This window comes from Nyctibius grandis, chromosome 3 (assembly GCF_013368605.1).
Source record: "Nyctibius grandis isolate bNycGra1 chromosome 3, bNycGra1.pri, whole genome shotgun sequence".
Classification (NCBI taxonomy): domain Eukaryota; kingdom Metazoa; phylum Chordata; class Aves; order Nyctibiiformes; family Nyctibiidae; genus Nyctibius; species Nyctibius grandis.
Genome location: NC_090660.1, coordinates 84,053,674 through 84,077,570, shown reverse-complemented (window position 1 = coordinate 84,077,570; position 23,897 = coordinate 84,053,674).

Genomic DNA, 23,897 nt, shown 5'->3' with positions numbered 1-23,897 from the left:
AATACATGACAATTTCCTATGATTTATTATAGATGCATTTCATTACTAGACAATGAAAAGAAGCGAATTCAACAACGCTCACAGATTTTGCTCAGAAAATAACCTAAGAAAAAGCTTATATTTTTCTGATATTCTGTAAAATGCTAAAATTTCTACCAAACAAGGAAAATTATGTACATAAAGAGAAAAGACATTTGTGACAGTAAAGAAAATTTAACACATAATACCAATATGGACAAGCTGATGTTACCTGGGAATTCTTTTCAGGTCAATACACAACAACACAGTACCTCAATTCTATTGAAGGAAAACTTACAATAAAACCAGAAATTCTCAAACAGAAAAGTAAAGAGAAATAAAAATAGAATATTGAAAAAAATCGGAAGACTACTATTTTAAACAGTGTTTTCAAACAGTTATTCAATTAAGCCATCTTCAAAAGGTCCATGAGCAGATTTTCACTTAGAATAAAGTAGTTAATGCAGCACCAATAGAGTAACTATAACCATAATATGAGCCTCCTGACTTTTTTGCCCAAGATGGTATGTCCCCCAAAATCTTACCTGTCCATTAGTAGTACACAGAAGAGCTCTTTCTATCTATCCAGAAGCAAATATAAAGAGTATTGGGATCAATAAGCCTAAACAACAAAGCAGCAGACCATTGAATCTGACTGTATGCAGGTGAATGAGGAAAACTGCCATCAAACATCATTTATAAGTACATTCATTCATATCAAGGAAGGTAATCCCCCTGATGAGTGTAATTCATTATGAAATTGCAGATTACTTTGATAAATAACATGTAGAACCTCATTCAGAAATCTCTGCAATTATGGGTTGTCTTCATCCTTTGGCTCCAAACTTTTACATACCAGTTTTGTCTTGCACATAACTCCCTTTCCCCAGCATCAGTATGCTGGTCATTTTGTATTTGCCTCCTCACCATGCATCTGCAGCAACACTGGCATGCACTTTTGAACTGGGTATTGTACACACTATTCTGTACAAGCTCACATTGGTCAAGTTGAATGAATGGCCCCTTAGTTTTGTTCTCTGCTCTGCATCAGCACCATCAGTGTTATCCAGCATTACACAACATAGCAGTAGCCCTCCAGAAGATGAGAGCTTACCTGGTAGTTATCATGTCATTTTGGAAGTGGTTTGTCATAGGCCTAGAAAAAGGTCTCAGACACAGCCAAGAACAAACTTGATTTTCTTATATTTGCTGAGGTGGCTGCAGCAAAATTAGCCACTTCTTTAAAGCCATGATCATTTAGATTAAGGTATAACTGCCTCTAATAAGCTCTCTTGGAAGATGAGTTATTTACCAGCAGGTAGAATGGCATTCAAAAGAAATCCCTTCCTGCTTTTGAAATAATAAAAGCAAGCATTAACAACGGTAAGTGCATTTCCAAACTTGTACCTACACATGAGAGCCCTATAGATCAGTTTAAGAAAGATCAGAAACATTAGCTTTTGGATAATGAAATGTGTCCCTAAAGGTCAAATGAGATCTGCTAGTCCTGACCAAAGTTACCAAATACGTAACACATCTGACCCTAACTGACCTGATGTAGCGAAGCAAATTTCACCCCTGCAATATATAGCTGGTTTTTAACATTCATTAAACTCCTTTTCTTTTTTTTTTCCCCATCAGCAAGTCAATTTTCTCATTTGCAAACCAGCCAATATACCATTCCAGAATTGCTCCAAGCTGTTTCCCATGTGTGCCTGAAGATACCAACAAGGAGAGACCAGAAGTTGCTGTGCATTTTCACAGCAGCTGAAAGGACCCAGAGGCTTATGTAGGGAAAAAAAAGCACAACAAACTGATCATCTCCCTGACATATTTCACTGCAGGATGAACTGTTTTCAAGGAAGCGTATTGGAAAGAAAAAAAGAAATCTGTTTTTCACAATAATTGAGAAAGCATATTTAATTAACTGAACTTTTATTTACTGCCATTTCCCAAAGAAAAGTTAATTGTATTGGTTAACAGCCTGTTGCAGAAACAAGGCACTACAAAAAAATAATTACTTAAACACAATTAGAAGCTTGGAGAGTACGCAGGATTTTTCACACTGCCTATCCTTATCATCTCTTGCTTAAGTAAGCCACCCTTTCTATTCTCCTTGCTTACTCTTTGCATAATATTTCCTTCCTTTCTGTAGTAGCCCAATAACAATCGACAGAGGAGATGGAGCCAGCTTTCCCCTAGCATCTCCTTTTCAGGTTGGTGGTTTCAGAATTTGCTGGGGATCTGGAAATGGTGGTCTGGACTCCCTCAGCATGAATGCAACAAATGTGTGCTTCTTGTTTCCCTGGTGTGTGTTCAAGCCACGAGGTTACTAGACCCTTAATCTCTGCTTTGTCTCTTCTCCCTTTCCAACTAAAGAGTGATCATAGTCCATATATAAGAGAGGTAACTTGGGCATTTTAATCTAGGAGTGGTGTTTGGGCCAAGAATCCAACCTTCAAGGCAAACTTTTATTGCCAAATGTAGGTCAGGGCTTATTTCAGGAGAGGCACACACTCACCCTTTTGTGTTCCTTATTAGCTGATGTGAGCAACCCCACTCCGTATGCTCATGGTCATACATCTGATTCTGGAAGTTAAAGTAAAAATTTATACTATTTTAAGTTGATTGCTTTCGCATTTCATGCATTCCACTGTTGATATATTTTACAAAATGGAAACACCGAAGTTCTGAGTAAGTATATAACTCATCTGTATTACACTGTGGTCTATTGTATTAAGCGCAAACAAACCTTGGTCCTAAACTAGCTTTTTTCACTGAGTTGCATCATGATCCTCTGCATATCATTTGACACCTGAGACTGAACTTCTCTACTTATAAACTGGAAGCTGCTATACGTGCATGCTAAGCAATATGTGGATATTTTTGGCTGGAACACCCTTTCACTGTATGACATTTCATCAAATAAGCTTTTTAGTCAAGAGAAGATGCTTTGCAAAGAAATAGCAAGTTTGAAGAAAGAGAAGGGAAGAAGATACTGATTACTAAAGGAAGTAGAGGTCCAAATCCTTAGTCTGCCTGATCCAGCATGTTCTAGCAAGAAAAGTGTCTGTCCTGCTTCATATATAGAAGAGCAACGAAGCTGGTGAAGGGTCTAGAGCATAAGTCTTATGAGGAGCAGCTGAGGGAACTGGGGTGCTTTAGTCTGGAGAAAAGAAGGCTCAGGGAAGACCTTATCACTCTCTACAACTACCTGAAAGAAGGTCGTAGCCACGTGGGGGTCAGTCTCTTCTCTCAGGTAACAAGCAATAGGATGAGAGGAAATGGCCTCAAGTTGCACCAGGGGAAATTTAGATTGTATATTAGGAAAAATTTTTTCATCAAAAGGGTTGTCAAACATTGGAACAGGCTGCCCAGGGAAGTAGGGGAATCACCATCCCTGAAGGTATTTAAAAGACATGTAGATGTGGCACTTAGGGACATAGTTTAGTGGTGGACTTGGCAGTGCTAGGTTAATGGTTGCACTCAATGATCTTAAGGGTCCTTTCCAACTTAAAAGATCCTATGATATGGAACAACTCAAACCTTGGTTTCTCCCATACCAGGCCAGCTCCTTAATCACATCCACATGTTTTGATACATAAAGATTGATTTTGATAATTCCATTTCTGCTGCAGTGTTCCAAAAGGTTTTGGTCATGTTCCAAGGTGGAATGCAAACAAATGTTAACATTACTATGAAATGGAGTTGTTCTAGCTGTGTCACACAACACAATACGTGTTAACAAAGTATATTATAGGTAAAAACATTAGTTAAGAGCATGTCTGCACTATGGTGTGTGGATGCTCAAGATAGCTTTAAATGAGCTAGTTTGGGTACTTCTGACAATTTAGACAAAAGAGCTGTAGATACAAGCTTGTAGTGAACTCTGTGCCATAACAATTGGACTGCTTTGATGCCTCCACAAGCTTGTTAAAATATACTTTGCGTTCTACTGAGCCGACATATCAGTCCTGGTTGGTATTTCTCTTGAAAATACAGTGACAATCAGGACCCAAAGAATCATGTCCACTAATTACATCATTAGTGTCCTAAACAAACATGAGCCAGGTACATCTGTACCTGGATGTACCTAGATAGGAAATTTGTCTAGAATAATAAAATATTGTTACTCCCTTAAGGCTGGTAATGGCAGATGGCACTGGCAGAGGGCAAAAGAGCAGGAAGCAGGAAGATAAGGTTGTTGTCCCTTTGCCATTGCTGCGTCATCTCCCGCCCAAGGTTTCAGTCCCGGAAAAGAGGGAATTTTTCCAAACTTCTCAGAGAAGTAGTTTGAAGGTTCACACAGTTAAACAGAAATACATTGCAGGGTGTCCAGTTTTCTAGGTCCAAGCACCTTTTATTCTTCTAGTCCCTGCAGCCTCAAAATATGCTGCTCTGTTCAATGCCATCTTTTCCATCTAGCAGCTTTTTTTCAAAATTTTCGACCTGGATGCATACTCTCTCAGGTTTTCTGCAGAAAATCTTGATCTTGAGTCCTACCAGTACAGGGTTGCATATAATCTCAGCCCAAAGAGTGCACTTAGAACTGAAGGCTAGTAGGGGCAAACAGAGCATTTCTAGATGTGTCTGTGATGGGCTATAAGTATTTGGTATAATGGCAGCTCTTGTTGAAGCCTGCAGAAAAGCAGGTCTGATTCAGCTATCTCCACTAGGCTCTACTCTGAGACATAGTTAGAATCTCTTGCAAAAATTTTGATTTAAGAAAATCAAATTAGTTGAAATATTTGTCCTAATGAAATATCTAGTGACACACTAAGGAAAATTATTACATACATACAAGATTCGTTACTACCTAATGAATAAGGGAATTCTCTAGCCATCTATAAGTAAAGTATGAGCATATTAGCTTACCGTCTGTTATAAAAAAGTACCTTCCTGTACCTTTAGAGCTTCATGTAAAACCGTAGATAAACCATCTTTAAATTTCTCTTTAAACAAATAAAAACTTTCCTTTTGTGTGGCATCTGTTCTTGCTGTCACTAAAGATGCTTTGTATTTTCCATCTAGAGGTAAACTATAAATATTAACATGAGATGTTCTTGTATTTTAAGCCACACATCACACAGTCATCTTAGAAAAAATAAGACAGTTAAATGAATACATATTTTGCCTCTATATTCTACAATTTTTACAGTAGTCTAACATAGAAACTGGACATTCTTGGAATGCAGAGGGGAAGCAGAGGGGAGAGAAGAGAAGATGTGGAAGAGGGGCAGGGAGAGAGACAGTGAGAGGAAGTTTTTATGGTTTTGTAATAGCTAACCTGTATTACTCATGAGGTAATTTGAAATAATTTATGCAAAACCTGTTTGAAAGGGTATATGTGATTTTATCAAAAGAATTCTGAAAAAGTTTCTGCTTTCTTCTTGAAATAAAAAGGGTTTATGAATATGACAAATTACTGTCCTGCAAATTATTTTTTTTTCTTCTATATTCAGTACTTCCAGAAGTACCACTCTGCATTTCCGAATGTGTATGAGGAGCAGTTCAGAGTCATTGAAAACTTGACTGAAATACATTTATGTCTACTTTATCCACTGACCTAAGTATGATTAATGCACAAGAGTCTACATTTATTTTCACTTCCCTTCAGTAACCACTAATATCCTGTAGGTTTTGACCAGATGTTCAGTAACTGAAGTGATACATCTACATCTGCCACTGAAAATTATTGCTTGCAATTATGGAAGAAAGCTTCCAAAACAAAGAATATTCTCTTCATTTTTAACTGAAAACAGAGTAGCAGGAAAATATTTCACTTTGGAAGTATTGTTAGTTCTCTTTTACATGTGGGAACAGTACAGCACACAGTTGGCTGTAGTCACCAAGTAGGCCAACATCAGAGCTCCTGACAGAAAGCAGGTCTCCTGAACATAAATGATCAAGTGCTGTACCCATAGAGTCACACTGAATTTGAACCAGAAGAAAAGAGAGTCTGTTGGTTGTAAGTTGTGAATACCAGAGTAAGTATCCAGGGTTTGTGTTCGGCACCCCTGGAACACAAAGCTCAGAGGTAGCCTAGAAGCTGTGGAAGGTATTGTCTTTTCTGTCTGATTTGAACTAGGTATGTTTATTTAAATACAAGTGAATCTCGTATTCACTTTGTACTAAAGTAGGTAAGAAACATGACTTCTACAAGGAAATCTCATGAGGGAGAATGTTCCTGATAGCCTGTTTTCCAATATTTCTTGCTTGCGAAATACCTTTAGCATTGCTGAGCTAACTGCACAGAAGGCAACATACCCGTCAAGAAGTTCTACAAAAGCAATGGGTAAAGTTTGGACTATTCCTTTAGTTTTGCAAAAATCTTACCTAAAGAATACCATCAAATCTTAAATGCAAAAACGCTTTGGAAAGAAATAGTAAACATTATTGCTGTGTTATCTTGATATTGGTAGAAATTCCTTCAGCTAGACTTTTATATCAAATCCTGTCTCAAGCCATAAGGCTCATTGGAGAAACTGCCATTGACAACAGCAAGCTTTGAATCAAATCTGTTCTTCTCAGAGTTTCAGAATTCAAAATAGATTGGCCATTTTAGCCAAATATTTATCAACAAAAGGCATGCACTCTAGTATTTATCAAGCTGGACATCTTCTAACATCTGAACGTCATGTCAGGAACACAACTTCATCTTTATGAAAAGTAACCTAACCCTAATATTTTTAATTTTAGTGGAGGTGAGATAATTTTCTATTTAGCTTTCTATACAGGTGTGTTTGCCTGTACCTATACATAGCTATATGCACATACCCCTGTCACATACAGTGGTCAAAGCAATCTAATACTGTAGCACTTGCCAGAACATCAAACATGCATACAGACTTTTTCTGAAGCAAGCTGCAGATCATTTAATTAGATTTTGTACTAGGAATTCTATATTTTTACAAGTAGACTTCCAAATTTCCACTTTGGCCCACTGTGTACATTCATAAACAGCATTAATATTACTCGAATTCTAATTTCCAAATGTTATTAACACTTACTCTTTCATCAATAGTCTAACGCTATTTGCCATAAATAGGGAAAAGCTCAGCTCTTGGAAGGCAAGTGATTACATATGAGTTTCAGTTTCCAGTTATGAAGGACAGTCACAAAAACTCAGTTCACCAGTTTCAGTGAAAAACTCACAAATGCAACATAAATGACAAAACGTGCTGAAATACGAGGAAAAAAAATTATAAAAAGACAAGCCAAAATTATCTTTTTGACTCATGAATTTAAAGCTGCCTCTGAGAGTTTTAAAAATTTGGGACTGATAAAGCATTGCACTCCAAAGATCTTAGTGCATTTGTGTTTTTTTTTGTTTTTACAGCTTCAGTGGAAATCTGTGTTATAAATTGTCATAGTTACATTATTATGAGTATGGTTTATATCTGGACTTGAAGCCGTAATCCCACTTTTAGAGCTGAGGGAGAGAAGTTCTCTTATCTGAGTAATCACATTTTCTAAGTATTATCTTTTCCATATGTTCACGGACAGGAAAAACGTGAAGTCACTTGTGAAAATACTTCTCAATCCTTTGCCTTTCTGCTTTTTGTTGTATTAAATTTTGATCTTTTAATACTCTTGAGCTTATTATCTAGTTTCATATTATAATTACATCATTCAGTTTCTTGTAGTGTTGTGTATTCCCATGAAAATTTTAGCACCAAAGATTTAGGGTAACATACAGTACAGGAATTGTTGATTACCTTTTGTCAACATCCAGAAAATTCTCATCAGAGGTTTCATAGCTATATGGTCATACAGCTACAAAGGGTTAATTTCTAACTGACTTTGTATCCAGATGCATCTTTCTTGCCAAATATTTGTCAAGTGAAAATCAAACAAAAACAAGGTTATTCCTGCTAAGAAATAAGTAGTTGGTGACATAAAAATTACTCATCTTTTTGAATCACAAAATAGTAGTACACACCTGTAGTAAGGGGAAAACCGGGGGAGGCGCGCTCGCGGGTGCTGGGGAACGGTCCGGAGTAAGCTACGTCATCTCAATGTGAGTATGGAAGCTTCTCGTTTATTAACAAAGAGAGCAGTGGTTATATAGACTATGCATATGTTAATCACGCGCCCCGATCGCACTTGTGATTGGTCCAAAGGTTTACATATTCAGAGCCGTGACCGCCCCCCCCCTCCCGGACGTAGTTTTGCTTCCCGCGAAGCAGGCACCACGGGGTTCTTTGTTCTGCACCGTGCAAGGGGAGTGCAAGGTCACTAGCTCTGGGCTTAACCCTTGCTCAAAGCCTGGGTTGCTCAGACTGCTCAGTGACTGACACAGGATCGTGCCCCTTCTCACTCAATCAAACCTCTACACACACCTTTTTTAAAAATGTACTTTTTAGACAATAATTGCCAAATTTATAAATGAAAAAATATTCATTTTAAAACTATAGAAACTTTAAATGTATTAGCTTATACTGGAGCAAAAGAGAATATGTAGTAGCTTGCTGGCTACCTAAATTTGGCTTTAGTTATTAAAAGTGAAAAGCATGAAGATGGTAAAACAGAAGAAAATTAAAAAAAATCAACAAAAAAGCATACATATGCACATACAAGTCAGATCAAGTCAGGTTCAGGTATTCTTGTCATTCTCCTCTGGCAGGATCCAGGGGCATACCTATACTTCTAGATAGAAGATCAGTGAGCAAACTCAGACACTGAGCCCCTTACTACCCACATGGCTCTGTAGTTAACCCATCTCTGACTCTGCTCTGGAGTACTGCAGGCAACAATTTCCAACAAAATTTTGCTACTGCTACCAAGTATCAGGGTAAGAGCTAATCAGGGGCTGAGATTATCTCCTGGTCCTCTTTTTCATTTAACAATGTGAACATAGCCAGAATCCTCCACAGCAGGCCAGTTACAGATCTGAGCAGGAATGCATACTCTGAGTGCATACTCTTGTCAGGCTAAAGGGCCACTGAGTTTAGGCCATTTTCCCGGTCATAAAGTATTCAAGCACTACAGTAATAAGCATTAGAAGACACGCAGATGCACTAAAATCTATCCCCATTACTCAAATAGCCTCTGCCATGCACTCCACCCCAGAATACTCATTTGCGAAAGAGAGTACATCAAAGGCAGCATTTCGAAGAGTGTCTCAGTCAGCCACTGAGACATAAATGGGTTCTCTATGCATTATAAATTACCACATAAGGGGGAAAATTTTGTTATTTGATGTGTGTACAGAATGAAAAGCAGATATGAACAGCGACAAATGAGACCAGGTCCCTCTGCTATTGGAGATGTCAATTCCTTGCACTAAGTAGGCCGTTCATAGCTGAGCTCGCTGCTCTTACATTGCTTACCCTATCCATTATCACTCGCTCTCCTTTTTTCTGTCAGCCCATGATCCTACAAGTGCAAAAAAGTAATAGGATACCTTGATCCCGTATTTGCAGGTGTACTTTTAGGCCCAGAGCCTGGGCCACAGGTGAAATGGGAAACTCTGTTACAGTTTTCTATAAAGTATCCTGCTGCTAATTTTTTTAAGGCTTCTAACTAGTCACATCAGCAAGTCCTTGTGTATCAAAGACTACAGATCATCTATACCCTCCAGCACCCACCTGCTTGTAACTTTGGGTGACAGAATATTTGTATCTAGAGACCTGTCAGATGAAAAGCATCCCTCTCATCTGACTGGGCTGCTAACTGTAAAATGTAAATCCTTTTACTCTTGTCATTTAAAGAGACTCTATTGTCAATGACCTTCATCAATTAGCAGTCAAATATCTTATTTTGATGTAAGCCCCCCTTTCATGCATAAAACGCTCTCTTTCCAGTTAGCGCAATTCAGTTGTGTCAAAACTTGGTGGCATGCTAAAGGCTGGAAAGACAGATTTCTTTTTTTGTGAAAGAAATGTAATATAAAAACAAATAGTGCACAAACTACTGTATAGATTCTATTGCTCATTCTCTAGAGAGTAAGTATAGAAGGAACAGTCTAATTAGAATCTAGACGACATTCATGCTGCAATCCACAGCTTGATAAACAAATTATGTAGTACAAGTCACCCAAGAGATTTTTACACATCTGTTTCTAAAACTGGTTTAGTTTTGTTTTTCTTTTTTTTTAAAGTACTGATATTATTAAAGTGCCCCTCTGTCCTTCGGAGCACTGACAACAACAAGGGCTTTCTGCAGAATTGATGTCCAGAATCCAGCAAAATACACAATGTAAGGATAGGTGGACAAGGATAAAGGTATGGCTTTATATATAATGTAAATTAATAAAAATCCTTGCAATGAGTGTAGACCTGGAAGAATACCATAATGATGGGCCACAGGTTTTACCTGAAGCCATGTTACCTGTCACAGAATCACAGAATGTTAGGGATTGGAAGGGACCTCAAAATATCATCTAGTCCAATCCCCCTGCCGGAGAAGGATTCCCTAGACCATATCACACAGGAACGCGTCCAGGCGGGTTTTGAATGTCTCCAGAGAAGGAGACTCCACAACCTCTCTGGGCAGCCTGTTCCAGTGTTCGGTCACCCTCACCGTAAAGAAGTTTTTCCTCAGATTTATGTGGAACCTCCTGTGTTCCAACTTGCACCCATTGCCCCTTGTCCTGTCAAGGGACGTCACTGAGAAGAGCCTGGCTCCATCCTCATGACACTTGCCCTTCACATATTTATAAACATTAATGAGGTCACCCCTCAGTCTCCTCTTCTCTAAGCTAAAGAGACCCAGCTCCCTCAGCCTCTCCTCATAAGGGAGATGTTCCACCCTCTTAATCATCTTCGTGGCTCTGCGCTGGACTCTCTCTAGCAGTTCCCTGTCCTTCTTGAACTGAGGGGCCCAGAACTGGACACAATATTCCAGATGCGGCCTCACCAGGGCAGAGTAGAGGGGGAGGAGAACCTCTCTTGACCTGCTAACCACACCCCTTCTAATACACCCTAGGATGCCATTGGCCTTCTTGGCCACAAGGGCACACTGCTGGCTCATGGTCATCCTGTTGTCCACTAGGACCCCCAGGTCCCTTTCCCCTACGCTGCTCTCCAACAGGTCTGTCCCCAACTTGTACTCATACCTGGGGTTGTTCTTGCCCAGATGCAGGACTCTACACTTGCCCTTGTTATATTTCATTAAGTTTCTCCCCGCCCAACTCCCCAGCCTGTCTAGGTCCCTCTGAATGGCTGCGCAGCCTTCCGTTGTGTCAGCCACTCCTCCCAGTTTTGTGTCATCAGCGAACTTGCTGACAGTGCACTCTATTCCCTCATGCAAGTCATTAATGAATATATTGAATAGAACTGATCCCAGTACCGACCCTTGCGGGACTCCGCTAGACACAGGCCTCCAACTGGACTCTGTCCCATTGACCATGTCACGGTTTAAAGCTGGGCCGGCTATTAAACCTGTGGCAGATGCTCTCTGTTAACCCTCCCCCCCCGGCAAAGGGAAAGGGAAAGGGAAAAGGGAGAGAGGCTTCCGGGTTGGAAAGTTAAAACAGTTTTAATAAACTATAATAATGAAAAAGAGTATAATAACAATAATAGAAATAATCAAATATATACAAATATATATACAAAACCGAGACTGAGCTCCCCTGAAGTCAGCCACGTCACCACCGGCACTGCAGGGCAGGCTCCAGGAAGGCCCAGGCTGGGCCTAGCGACGGTCGAGAGCTGGATTCAGGAATGCACGGATCGGGATCGGGGGCAGCAGGAAAACAGACGGAGTCCTCCTTGGACACCGGCCATAGCAGAAAGAGAGCGAGACCCTCGTGATCCCCCCGCTTTATACCGAGAATGACGTGTATGGGATGGAATACCCTCGTTGGTCAATTTTGGGTCACCTGCCCTGTCCGCTCCCCCCTGCAGCTGCGACCCCCCTTCGGCTCTTCACTTGTAAGCAGTGAGGAATTCAGCAGTGACCTTGGTTTCTCTCAAGAACAAGTACAGCAAGAGCCTTTCTGCACAACATCCCTACCGGTGCCTCAGTGATAACTACAAACTTCGAGCGTTATCAGTCCTGGAAGCAGACACTGTCTGCAAAACATGCAGTTAGTTTCAGAAAGTGCAGTTACTTAGAGGAGACTTAGCTGAAAGTAAAAATCACTGAAAGGAAAATCGGCCTGGTTTAGGCCAAACCAGGACATTCCACCCCTTATTCCATACCATTCACGCCATACTCAGATCACCACTAACTTTTCATTTTAAAATATATTCAGATAACATTAGTTTATGATTCATCTCTATACAAAAAAGAAGTTCATTAAGTTCATTTAGTTCAGAATTGTGGGTTTCCATCTGGTTAGGAGTCTCCCAGGGTAGGAGAGATGGTATGAGCTTTGTCACAGTTCGTGCCCACGGGTTGCAGGTTAAAGATGTCAGTCTTGAGGAGATTACTGGACGCCACTTGCAGCTATCTCCAATCTCATCACCACTGCTTCAACCTGAAAGACACTTATGAACTCTGTTAGTATTATGCAGCAATTAACATCATGCAGTTCAGAATTAAGTATTCTCACCCAAGATCAGATCACCTTCAGGGACACATCGGACTCCACCATCCTGCAGCATCACCCACCAAGTACATCCAGGTCCTTGAGCAAAAGCAATCCCACGAATGGGTTTCCCTTTGCCTGTAGCAGGAAGAACCCAAACAGTTTTTCCCAACAGATTGCTTTCATGCACCACAGGGACTTTATCCCCTTCTACTGTATGTAAAAGGTCTGACTGAGCAGGGCCAGCTCGGTTGATAGATCCTCTGGGGTTAACTAGCCAGGTAGCTTGTGCCAAATGCTTATCCCAGTTTTTAAAGGTTCCACCCCCCATTGCTTTTAGGGTAGTTTTTAACAGCCCATTACACCGTTCAATTTTCCCAGAGGCTGGTGCATGATAGGGGATGTGATATAACCATTCGATGCCATGCTCTTTGGCCCAGTTATCTATGAGACTGTTTTTGAAATGAGTCCCATTGTCCGACTCAATTCTCTCTGGTGTGCCGTGTCGCCACAAGATTTGCTTTTCGAGGCCCAGAATAGTGTTCCGGGCAGTGGCATGGGGCACAGAGTATGTTTCCAGCCATCCGGTGGTTGCCTCCACCGCACATAACGTTTACCCTGGCGGGTTTGAGGGAGTGTGATGTAGTCAATTTGCCAGGCCTCCCCATATTTATATTTCAACCACCGTCCCCCATACCACAAAGGTTTCAACCGTTTGGCTTGCTTAATTGCGGCGCATGTTTCACAATCATGGATAACCTGTGCAATAGAGTCCATAGTTAAGTCCACCCCTCGGTCACGAGCCCATCTGTATGTTGCATCTCTCCCTTGATGACCTGAAGTGTCATGAGCCCACTGAGCTAAAAATAGTTCACCTTTATGTTCCCAGTCCAAATCTATTTGGAACACTTTAGCAGCCTGATCTGCTTGTTGGTTGTTTCGATGTTCCTCAGTTGCCCGACTTTTAGGTACGTGAGCATCTACATGACGTACCTTCACAACTAGTTTCTCTAGCCGAGTAGCAATATCTTGCCACAGTTCAGCAGCCCAAATAGGTTTACCTTTACGCTGCCAGTTGCTTCGCTTCCACTGCTTTAACCACCCCCACAAGGCATTTGCTACCATCCATGAGTCAGTATAAAGATACAGCCTTGGCCACTTTTCTTGTTCAGCAATGTCTAAAGCCAGCTGGATGGCTTTTACCTCTGCGAATTGACTTGATTCACCTTGTCCTTCTGTGGCTTCTGTGACTCGTCGTATGGGACTCCATACAGCAGCTTTCCACTTCCGATGCTTTCCTACAAGACGGCAGGATCCATCGGTGAACAGGACATACTGCTTCTCATCCTCTGGTAGTTCATTATACGGTGAGGCTTCTTCAGCACGTGTCACCTCCTTTTCTGGTGGCATTCCGAAGTCTTTGCCTTCTGGCCAGTCCATGATCACTTCTAAGATTCCTGGGCGATTAGGGTTTCCTATTCGAGCCCTCTGTGTAATTAATGCAATCCATTTACTCCATGTAGCATCAGTTGCATGATGAGTAGTAGGAACCTTACCCTTGAACATCCAGCCTAGTACTGGTAATCGGGGTGCCAGGAGAAGCTGTGCTTCAGTACCAATTACCTCTGAGGCAGCTCTAACTCCTTCATATGCTGCCAGTATCTCTTTTTCAGTTGGGGTGTAATTGGCCTCAGAGCCCTTGTATCCTCAACTCCAAAATCCTAGGGGTTGACCTCGAGTCTCCCCTGGCACTTTCTGCCAGAGGCTCCAGGTAGGACCATTGTCCCCAGCTGAGGTGTAGAGCACATTTTTAACATCTTGTCCCATACGGACTGGTCCAAGGGCTACTGCATGCACAATCTCTTGTTCAATCTGTTCAAAAGCCTGTTGTTGTTCAGGGCCCCACTGAAAATCATTCTTCTTTCTGGTCACCTGATAAAGAGGGCGTACAATCTGGCTGTAATCTGGAATATGCATTCTCCAGAAACCCACAACGCCTAAGAAGGCTTGTGTTTCCTTTTTGTTAGTTGGTGGGGACATAGCTGTTATTTTGTTGATCACCTCTATCGGGATCTGGCGACGCCCATCTTGCCATTTAATCCCTAAAAACTGGATCTCCCGGGCAGGTCCCTTGACCTTGCCTCTTTTTATGGCAAAACCAGCTTGCAGAAGAATTTGAATTATTTTCTCCCCTTTGTCAAAAACTTCTGCTGCTGTATCACCCCATACAATGATGTCATTAATATATTGCAAATATTCTGGAGCTGCACCCTCTTCTAGTGCAGTCTGGATCAGTCCGTGGCAAATAGTAGGACTGTGTTTCCACCCCTGGGGCAGTCGATTCCAGGTGTACTGGATACCTCTCCAGGTAAAAGCAAACTGTGGCCTGCACTTTGGTGCCAAGGGAATAGAGAAAAATGCATTAGCAATGTCTATAGTGGCGTACCACTTGGCTGCCTTTGACTCCAGTTCGTATTGAAGTTCTAGCAAGTCAGGCACAGCAGCACTCAGAGGTGGTGTAACTTCATTTAGGCCACGATAGTCCACAGTTAATCTCCATTCTCCATTAGACTTTTGCACTGGCCATATAGGACTATTAAAGGGTGAGCGAGTCTTGCTAATCACTCCTTGATTTTCTAATTGTCTAATCAGTTTATGAATGGGGATCAGGGAGTCTCGATTGGTGCGATATTGTCGTCGGTGCACCGTGGCAATAGCAATTGGCACCTGTTGTTCTTCAACTTTCAGCAACCCCACAACAGAAGGATCCTCTGAGAGGCCAGGCAAGGTAGACAGCTGTTTAATGTCCTCAGTCTCTACAGCTGCTACACCAAAGGCCCATCTATATCCTTTTGGGTCCTTAAAATACCCTTTCTTAAGGTAGTCTATGCCAAGGATGCACGGAGCATCTGGACCAGTCACAATGGGGTGCTTTTTCCATTCATTTTCAGTTAGGCTCACTTCGGCCTCCAATACAGATAACTCTTGAGATCCCCCTGTTATTCCCGAGATACTGACAGATTCTGTCCCTTTATGATTCGATGGCATGAGGGTGCACTGTGCACCAGTGTCTACCAGGGCTCGATACTTTTGTGGTTCTAATGTGCCAGGCCATCGAATCCACACAGTCCAATAAATCCGGTTATCCCTCTCCTCCACCTGGCTGAAGGCAGGGCCCCTCTAATTAAAGACTGGATTCGTGCAGCTCACGGGGATTGGACCTTCATTTTCCCTATTCATATTTGGGAAATAGGGACCAGAGGCCCATCTACCGTGACTGGAGTCCTGCTCATTGGTAACTGGAGCAGCCATCCTCCTAGGAAAATTCTCTCTGGTATTTCTGTTAGCTTGCAACTCACGTACTCGTGCCTGTAGGGTACTGGTAGGTTGTCCATGCCATCTGTTCATGTCCTCCCCATAATCACGCAGGGTAAACCACAGGATACCTCGTGACGTGTTCTGTTTCCTTTGAGCCGGTCCAGTAGGAGGGCGTTTCCTCCTAAAGGCTGCAACACGGGCCTGTGTAGGTAGAGATTTAAGTTGATTCTCGATCCTGGACAGTTTTTCTGACAGTTGTTTAAATGAGTCCTTGTCTTCCTTAGAAGTCACTTTTCCCACAGCCGAGACACGGGCCTGCAGTGGGGAAGAAATACTATCTTCATACTGTCGCATACAGTTAGCCATTTCGCCCACACTAGGTCGTGCCATAGCATCTTCTCCCCAGACTAATATTGACAACGTATGGGTATGTGTCGGTGGAGCACTCCTCACAACCTTCCGGAACATGGATCGGTTGCATTCCACTTCATCAGGATTTACAGGATCTACAATGTCCCGTGGGTGTCTATAAATGATCTCTTGCACAGCCAGTTCTCTAAGGTAGTTAATACCTTTTTCTATAGTGGTCCATTTGCTTAGGTGACTCATAACATCATCTTTATAGGGATACCTGCTCTTTACAGCTGACAAGAGTCGCCTCCAGAGACTGACAGTGTTTGACTTTCTTGCGAGCGCCTTATCAATACCACCATCTCTGGACAGGGATCTCAACTGTCTGGCTTCTCTACCATCCAATTCTATGCTATCCGCCCCATTATCCCAGCATCGGAGCAACCAGGTAATAATTGGTTCACGGTCATAACGACTAAAGTCTTTCCTTATACTTCGCAGTTCTTTCAGGGATAAGGAGTGGTAGGTTATCTCTACGTCAGAGTCCGAGTCCTCCTGTGATTGTTCTGCTTTAGAAGGATCTTTCTTGTGTGATGGGTCTGCTTTAAAAAGACGATCAAGGAAACCCCCATCTGTGTCAGGCCCTGACTCTGACTGAGAAGGGCCCTCACCTGGGTCCTGTGCTGGCTCTGCCTTAGAAGGCTCTGAGTCATCATCCTTCACTTTACTAGCTGATTTCTTTCGGTGTTTTCTCCTGGTTACAGGGGCAGCATAATACCTACCGCTGTTGCTGCACTGACATCTAATCACATAGCACACCAGTAACACATTCAGGACACACAAAAATAACAACATGCCCTGTTCGAATTTTGCAGGAATCACCTTGGCAAAAAAGGAGCAGATACTATCAAAATCAGTTAAAAGACGCCCGGTGTGCGCAGCTACCGATTCGCGATTAAAGCTGCCCATCATTGTATCATAGAGATAAGAGATCGGAATAATAACTGCCCAGTCTATCACGACATAAATCAGTATCAAAACCCATACCGAAACGACACATTTCGACCAGCACGCCCTGTTAAACCACATGTAAGCACTAACACACAACGCATACGGCAAGTAAGGTATGATTACACTTAACTGTCTTAACTGTAAAACAAGCTTTAAAAAGAAAAAAGGTAACACAAGGTTCGCAAATGACATTATCATCTTAGCTATTTGTTTTAATTTCCAACCCCTCGTAAATCTCAAAGGAAGAAATATGATACTCTCTCAGCTGAGCTCTCTGGGTCTCCTCCCACTGGAGCCGGAATTCGACTTATCAGAGCAACTTGTCGGAGCTTCTCTCGAGCCCCACGTTGGGCACCAATAAATCTGTCACGTTTTAAAGCTGGGCGGCTATTAAACCTGTGGCAGATGCTCTCTGTTAACCCTCCCCCCCCGGCAAAGGGAAAGGGAAAAGGGAGAGAGGCTTCCGGGTTGGAAAGTTAAAACAGTTTTAATAAACTATAATAATGAAAAAGAGTATAATAACAATAATAGAAATAATCAAATATATACAAATATATATACAAAACCGAGACTGAGCTCCCCTGAAGTCAGCCACGTCACCACCGGCACTGCAGGGCAGGCTCCGGGAAGGCCCAGGCTGGGCCTAGCGACGGTCGAGAGGCTGGATTCAGGAATGCACGGATCGGGATCGGGGGCAGCAGGAAAACAGACGGAGTCCTCCTTGGACACCGGCCATAGCAGAAAAGGGCGCGACCCTCGTGATCCCCCCGCTTTATACTGAGAATGACGTGTATGGGATGGAATACCCTCGTTGGTCAATTTTGGGTCACCTGCCCTGTCCGCTCCCCCCTGCAGCTGCGACCCCCCTTCGGCTCTTCACTTGTAAGCAGTGAGGAATTCAGCAGTGACCTTGGTTTCTCTCAAGAACAAGTACAGCAAGAGCCTTTCTGCACAACATCCCTACCGGTGCCTCAGTGATAACTACAAACTTCGAGCGTTATCAGTCCTGGAAGCAGACACTGTCTGCAAAAACATGCAGTTAGTTTCAGAAAGTGCAGTTACTTAGAGGAGACTTAGCTGAAAGTAAAAATCACTGAAAGGAAAATCGGCCTGGTTTAGGCCAAACCAGGACAGACCACCACTCTCTGGCTTCTTTCCTTCAGCCAGTTCACAATCCACCTCACTACCCGATCATCCAGACCACACTTCCTCAGTTTAGCTGCGAGGATGTCCCTACATACAGAGCAATGGGAAAAGTTGTGTCTTTCTTCTGTATAAGACACTCACAGTTCTTTCCTGAAGGAAGCCTCCAGTTTTCTTCTCTGTAAAATAATAGACCCGTTTTGTATATCTATGGAGTGGAACACTACTCCTTTTTTCCATTGACATATTTTTTATATTCATTCTGCCAAATATTCACGTACATAATATATGTAAAGCAAGGGGGAAGAGTGAAAGAGAGAGAATGAGAGAAAGGGAGAGCTCATGGCTGCTTTCCATAATGGAAAAAAGGTTTCATGTGCACATATGAACAACAGATGTAGAAATATTTAATATTCTAACACTAAGGAAATAAGTTCATCTAATAGCCTTATTATAGAAGATTATGAAGTTGTCAAAATGCTTTCTCTGCAAGTACATCAATCCTAAACAATGCAGAATTCTGGCCGTGCCAAAACCTACCATGCTAGATTAGAAGAGATGTTAAATCTCTGAAAGAAAACATGCTGCTTAGATTTTAGGCTTGCTGTGGGTATTGATTCAAACATCCTGGTACTTTATAATGAAACAGAGCTGTAAAAAGCTTTAAAATAAATAACAATAAACAAATATTTGCAGTTTGCTGCAATACTGCCTGTATACAAAGGGATTGCAAGCCCTTTGTATGCTTCAGGTCAAGAGAGGTCAAGCAGGTCAAGAGAGGTTCTCCTCCCCCTCTACTCTGCCCTGGTGAGGCCGCATCTGGAATATTGTGTCCAGTTCTGGGCCCCTCAGTTCAAGAAGGACAGGGAACTGCTAGAGAGAGTCCAGCGCAGAGCCACGAAGATGATTAAGAGGGTGGAACATCTCCCTTATGAGGAGAGGCTGAGGGAGCTGGGTCTCTTTAGCTTAGAGAAGAGGAGACTGAGGGGTGACCTCATTAATGTTTATAAATATGTGAAGGGCAAGTGTCATGAGGATGGAGCCAGGCTCTTCTCAGTGACGTCCCTTGACAGGACAAGGGGCAATGGGTGCAAGTTGGAACACAGGAGGTTCCACATAAATCTGAGGAAAACTTCTTTACGGTGAGGGTGACCGAACACTGGAACAGGCTGCCCAGAGAGGTTGTGGAGTCTCCTTTCTCTGGAGACATTCAAAACCCGCCTGGACGCGTTCCTGTGTGATATGGTCTAGGTAATCCTGCTCCGGCAGGGGGATTGGACTAGACGATCTTTCGAGGTCCCTTCCAATCCCTAGCATTCTGTGATTCTGTGATTCTGTGATTTAGCCTCAAATATGCAATAAGATCTGTTCTGGTGAAGCTTTAAAACCCAGCAGGGTTAGCAATTTGCTCAAGGGTCCACCCTTGCAAACTCAATTGTAGTATCAGGTATTATTCTTGCTCTCACATTACCCATCACAACCATTTGTGTTGCTGAGCAGGAAGATAATCATAGCTTTTTGTCAAAGATAGATCTGAGCTGTATTAGGCAGTATTATAGTGATGCTACACAGTATGTCAAACTAATATTATATGGTGGCATGGGTCACTAGACCAACAGCATTATACATAATCAAAATACTTCATAGGCAAACTGTTTACAAGAAGGAATTGCTAAAATTTGAGAAAGTGCTCAATTCTCAGTACAATTAATTTTGATTTTATAGTGCAGTATTGATTCTGCACTAATATAAATCCTCAAACCCACTTGCTGCTGTAATCTTTTTATCTCTCTCCAGTGAACAAATCACTACGTTAGCAGAACTATCACAGACTAAAAAAATAGCACTGAATAGCATTGCTTATCCCATTTCCTCTGTTGTAAACTAAACCATACTTGCAATTCACACCACAGGAGACAATGACTACAGACTACAATGACTACCAATTTTAGCTACTTTGTTTCTGTTTCTGTTCCTTTTCATACATGAACAGTAAATATACAGGCTTCTAGTTTTCATAAAATTTATAGCCCAAAAAATTCTTTAAAATTAATATGTAATCAAAATACTTACACAGCCAGTTCTGTATCTGTTACAGCCATTCTTAAACAAGTACACTGAGTTAAGATTAATCTGGAAATTACTTTTATATTTATACACCCTTCAATGAAGAAGCCATTTATAAATTTGAGGTATCAGTTTCCAGGTGACAGCCTTAACTCTGGTCTTAGCATCAATACAGATTAAATTTTCCAGTAAGTGTAATGAAATATATTCACATTCTTGCAACACATTCAAAGCAAATCAAAACATTAGAAAACAAAAATTCAAACTGCCCAGGCAGCCTTGATTCAAGATTTTCTATGCAAAACTTAGCTTAAAGGTAACTAATGTCATGCATCTGAAGACTTTCAATTGTGAGATAATATTATTTTTCACAGGACCTTTTGTTTCATTCAGTACCAAGTAGGCATGCTGCTCCAAATGCTTAATTTTATCACCATTCAGCAATGGTCCATGTGTTGTTTACAACACATGCCATCCACATTCTGCGATGAGTACGGAACTACTATTTTTTTAAAAAGATTACCATAATATATATATTACATATATGCTTCATAAATATTAAGTGTAATAGTCTTCAGAAACCGGCTCTCACAAATTTCTGTCTCTGAAGCTGGTTTGCTGAAACTTTTGATGACATCTTCATCAGTTCCTAGTAGTTCTTCATTCTGTCTCACCACTCACTACTTCATATTCTACAGTCTTGAATCTGACTCTTTTAGAGGGCGGACAGTAAAACAATACATTGGAAATAATAATTTATCATTACTTATTTTCACTTCTTTTGCAGCTGTATTTCATTATAAAATACTGTTTCATATTAATCAATGTCCATGTGTAGGTCATATAAATGAATAAAGTAACATATTTTCTTGTTTGAGTATATATACTCAAACATCTGTCTTGTGTTTGTGAGTGACAGTAAAGAAAAATATTGTAGGTCAGAGAGGGAAAATTAAAAAATGTACATACACTACTGTTCAACACCACCCCCAGAACAATTACATGCATAACTTACATTCCTCTTCCTTATTTCTTGCTTTCCTGACTTCCCCACGAAGAGTTCTTCTGCCTCTTCCATGGCCAGGAATGGTAATTGAAAGAGGAATGGGATGGGGAAAAAAAAAGTAAGGTTTTCAGGGAGATCAGACTGAGGGGAAGACACACCTCCCTTTTCTCTGCCTGCTCTCCCAAAGGACAGGATGAGATGCACGGTTTAGTTTGGAGAGAAAAGTGAGGATTTTTTTCAATGCACGTAAGAATTTTTGTTCAGTCACACCCTATTTAGTTATAACTGAATATCTATCCTTTCTAAACTATCTTCCATCTGGAAAGGAAGTCATGTCACATGCATTTGTAAGGAATGCATATGACATATCTGGTCTTTAGGTCAGGAAGGAGCAGCCAGCAGCTATGTGTTCCTTCCCCATTCAAACTACCAGACAACAATCTCTGAACTCCCAAACAATATATTGCCACCAAAACTAAGCAACTTTCAACAAATCAATGCTTCCATTAGCAAAAGTAGAGAGGAGATTTCAGAGCGTGGACATCAGTAAAGTGAAACGGATTGTGTCCTGCTTATCAATAGTTTATCAGATCAGAAGTCAGACCCAAGCAAGTAGAAAAAATGCAGGAAAAGGACTGATAAGGTGGACAAGGTCCTAAACCCCCAGGTTTAGGATGCACTAATAGACAGTACTTTCAGAATTTCATTGGAAGTGTTCAAGGTCAGGTTGGACGGGGTTTTGAGGAACCTGATCTAGTGAAAGATGTCCCTGCCCATAGCAGGGGAGTTGGACTAGATGATCTTCAAAGGTCCCTCTGAACCCAAGCCATTCTATGATTCCATTTCTGTATTAATTCTTTTAATTCAGTATAAAAAGCTACATTGACAATATTTATTTTTATTTGAGACAACATTAACAGAAATTGGATGACTGAATGCTGGTTACAAACAACTACTGAAAAGGAGGACAGATTTCCATGAAATGGTGGAAGTATTTAAATAACGAATAAAGAATAACAAATATTTCAAATAACAGAGAAGGGGATATTTCCCTTTCATTATTTTATAAACTCATAAGAGGCTGCTTTTAATAGAGTGGAAGAGTATATCTGTAATAATCCTTTCTTAGTTTTCCTCCTTAAGACACAAATAAAAAATCATGTATACTATAGCAACAACACATCACTTCTGGCTGCTGGCCTAAGTCTTGTACAGCTGAAGGCATTTAAATGTAATATTTCTTGCTTGTTAAAACACTGACAGTTTTCTCTCTGGGTGGAGAGGTGTGTCAGCAGGCATGAGAAAAGGAAGTTTCATAATCAGGAAAGTCAAACATCAAAAATGCTAGAAGAACAACATGTGGCATTAAAAAAAAAAGAGGCCAAATCTCTCTCTAATATTTGTTTGCTTTCCTCCATGACCTGTCCTCATGCTTGGAAAAGATATTATATAATCGAGTTGATTGACTCAGACTGACTAAAAGTGGGTCTATTACTGTTCCAAGAGTCTGATGAAAAAGCAAAATGTACTTTGGGTAGATCTATGCTGGCTTGTAACAGGGGTGATGAGACCTGAATATTTTTCCATTCTGTTTCCCTATTCCGAAATTGTTTGATTCCAGATTTGGCATTTTGAAATCTACCTACTGAATTGTTTGATCTGATATGAGACAGAGCATTTTGATCCTCTCCACTCTTAAGAAGAGAGATGCTCACCAAGGAACAGGTTTGTTTATTTGTGTTCATGACAGTTGTCCATTGAACCGTTTGAACCTACATTTTCAACATGCCACGAGAGTTCCCTAGTCATCATGTTATGGGGCCTTCAGACTGTTGTTAGGAGACAAGTTTCCCTGCATGATTCTGTTTTGCCCTGAATAAACCACCAAGCAGTCAGTACAGAAGGACTAGACTCCAGGGCTCTCCCGTACCAAGTAAAGAGCAATTTTCATTTGTTTGGTATCTAGCTCAGTGAAATGCAAAAAATTCACAGAAAGAAAAAAGGTCGAACTGAATAAAGCATGTTCTACTGCGAGGGAAATTAAAGTAACAATATCAGATACTATTTCAAAAGCACCCTCTGCTCCCTCTGTACTCGGCACTGGTGAGGCCGCATCTTGAGTACTGTGTTCAGTTCTGGGCCCCGCACTTCAAGAAAGATGTTGAGGTGTTGGAGCGAGTCCAGAGGAGGGCGACCAAGCTGGTGAACGGTCTGGAGGGGAAAGGCTGAGGGAGCTGGGGTTGTTTAGCCTGGAGAAGAGGAGGCTCAGAGGTGACCTTATTGCAGTCTACAACTACCTGAAGGGAGGTTGTAGTGAAGTGGGAGTTGGCCTCTTCTCCCGGGCAACTAGCGATAGGACAAGAGGACACAGCCTCAAGCTTCGCCAGGGGAGGTTCAGGTTGGACATTAGGAAGAATTTCTTTACAGAAAGGGTTATTAGACACTGGAACGGGCTGCCCAGGGAGGTGGTGGAGTCATCATCTCTGGATGTGTTTAAGAAAAGACTGG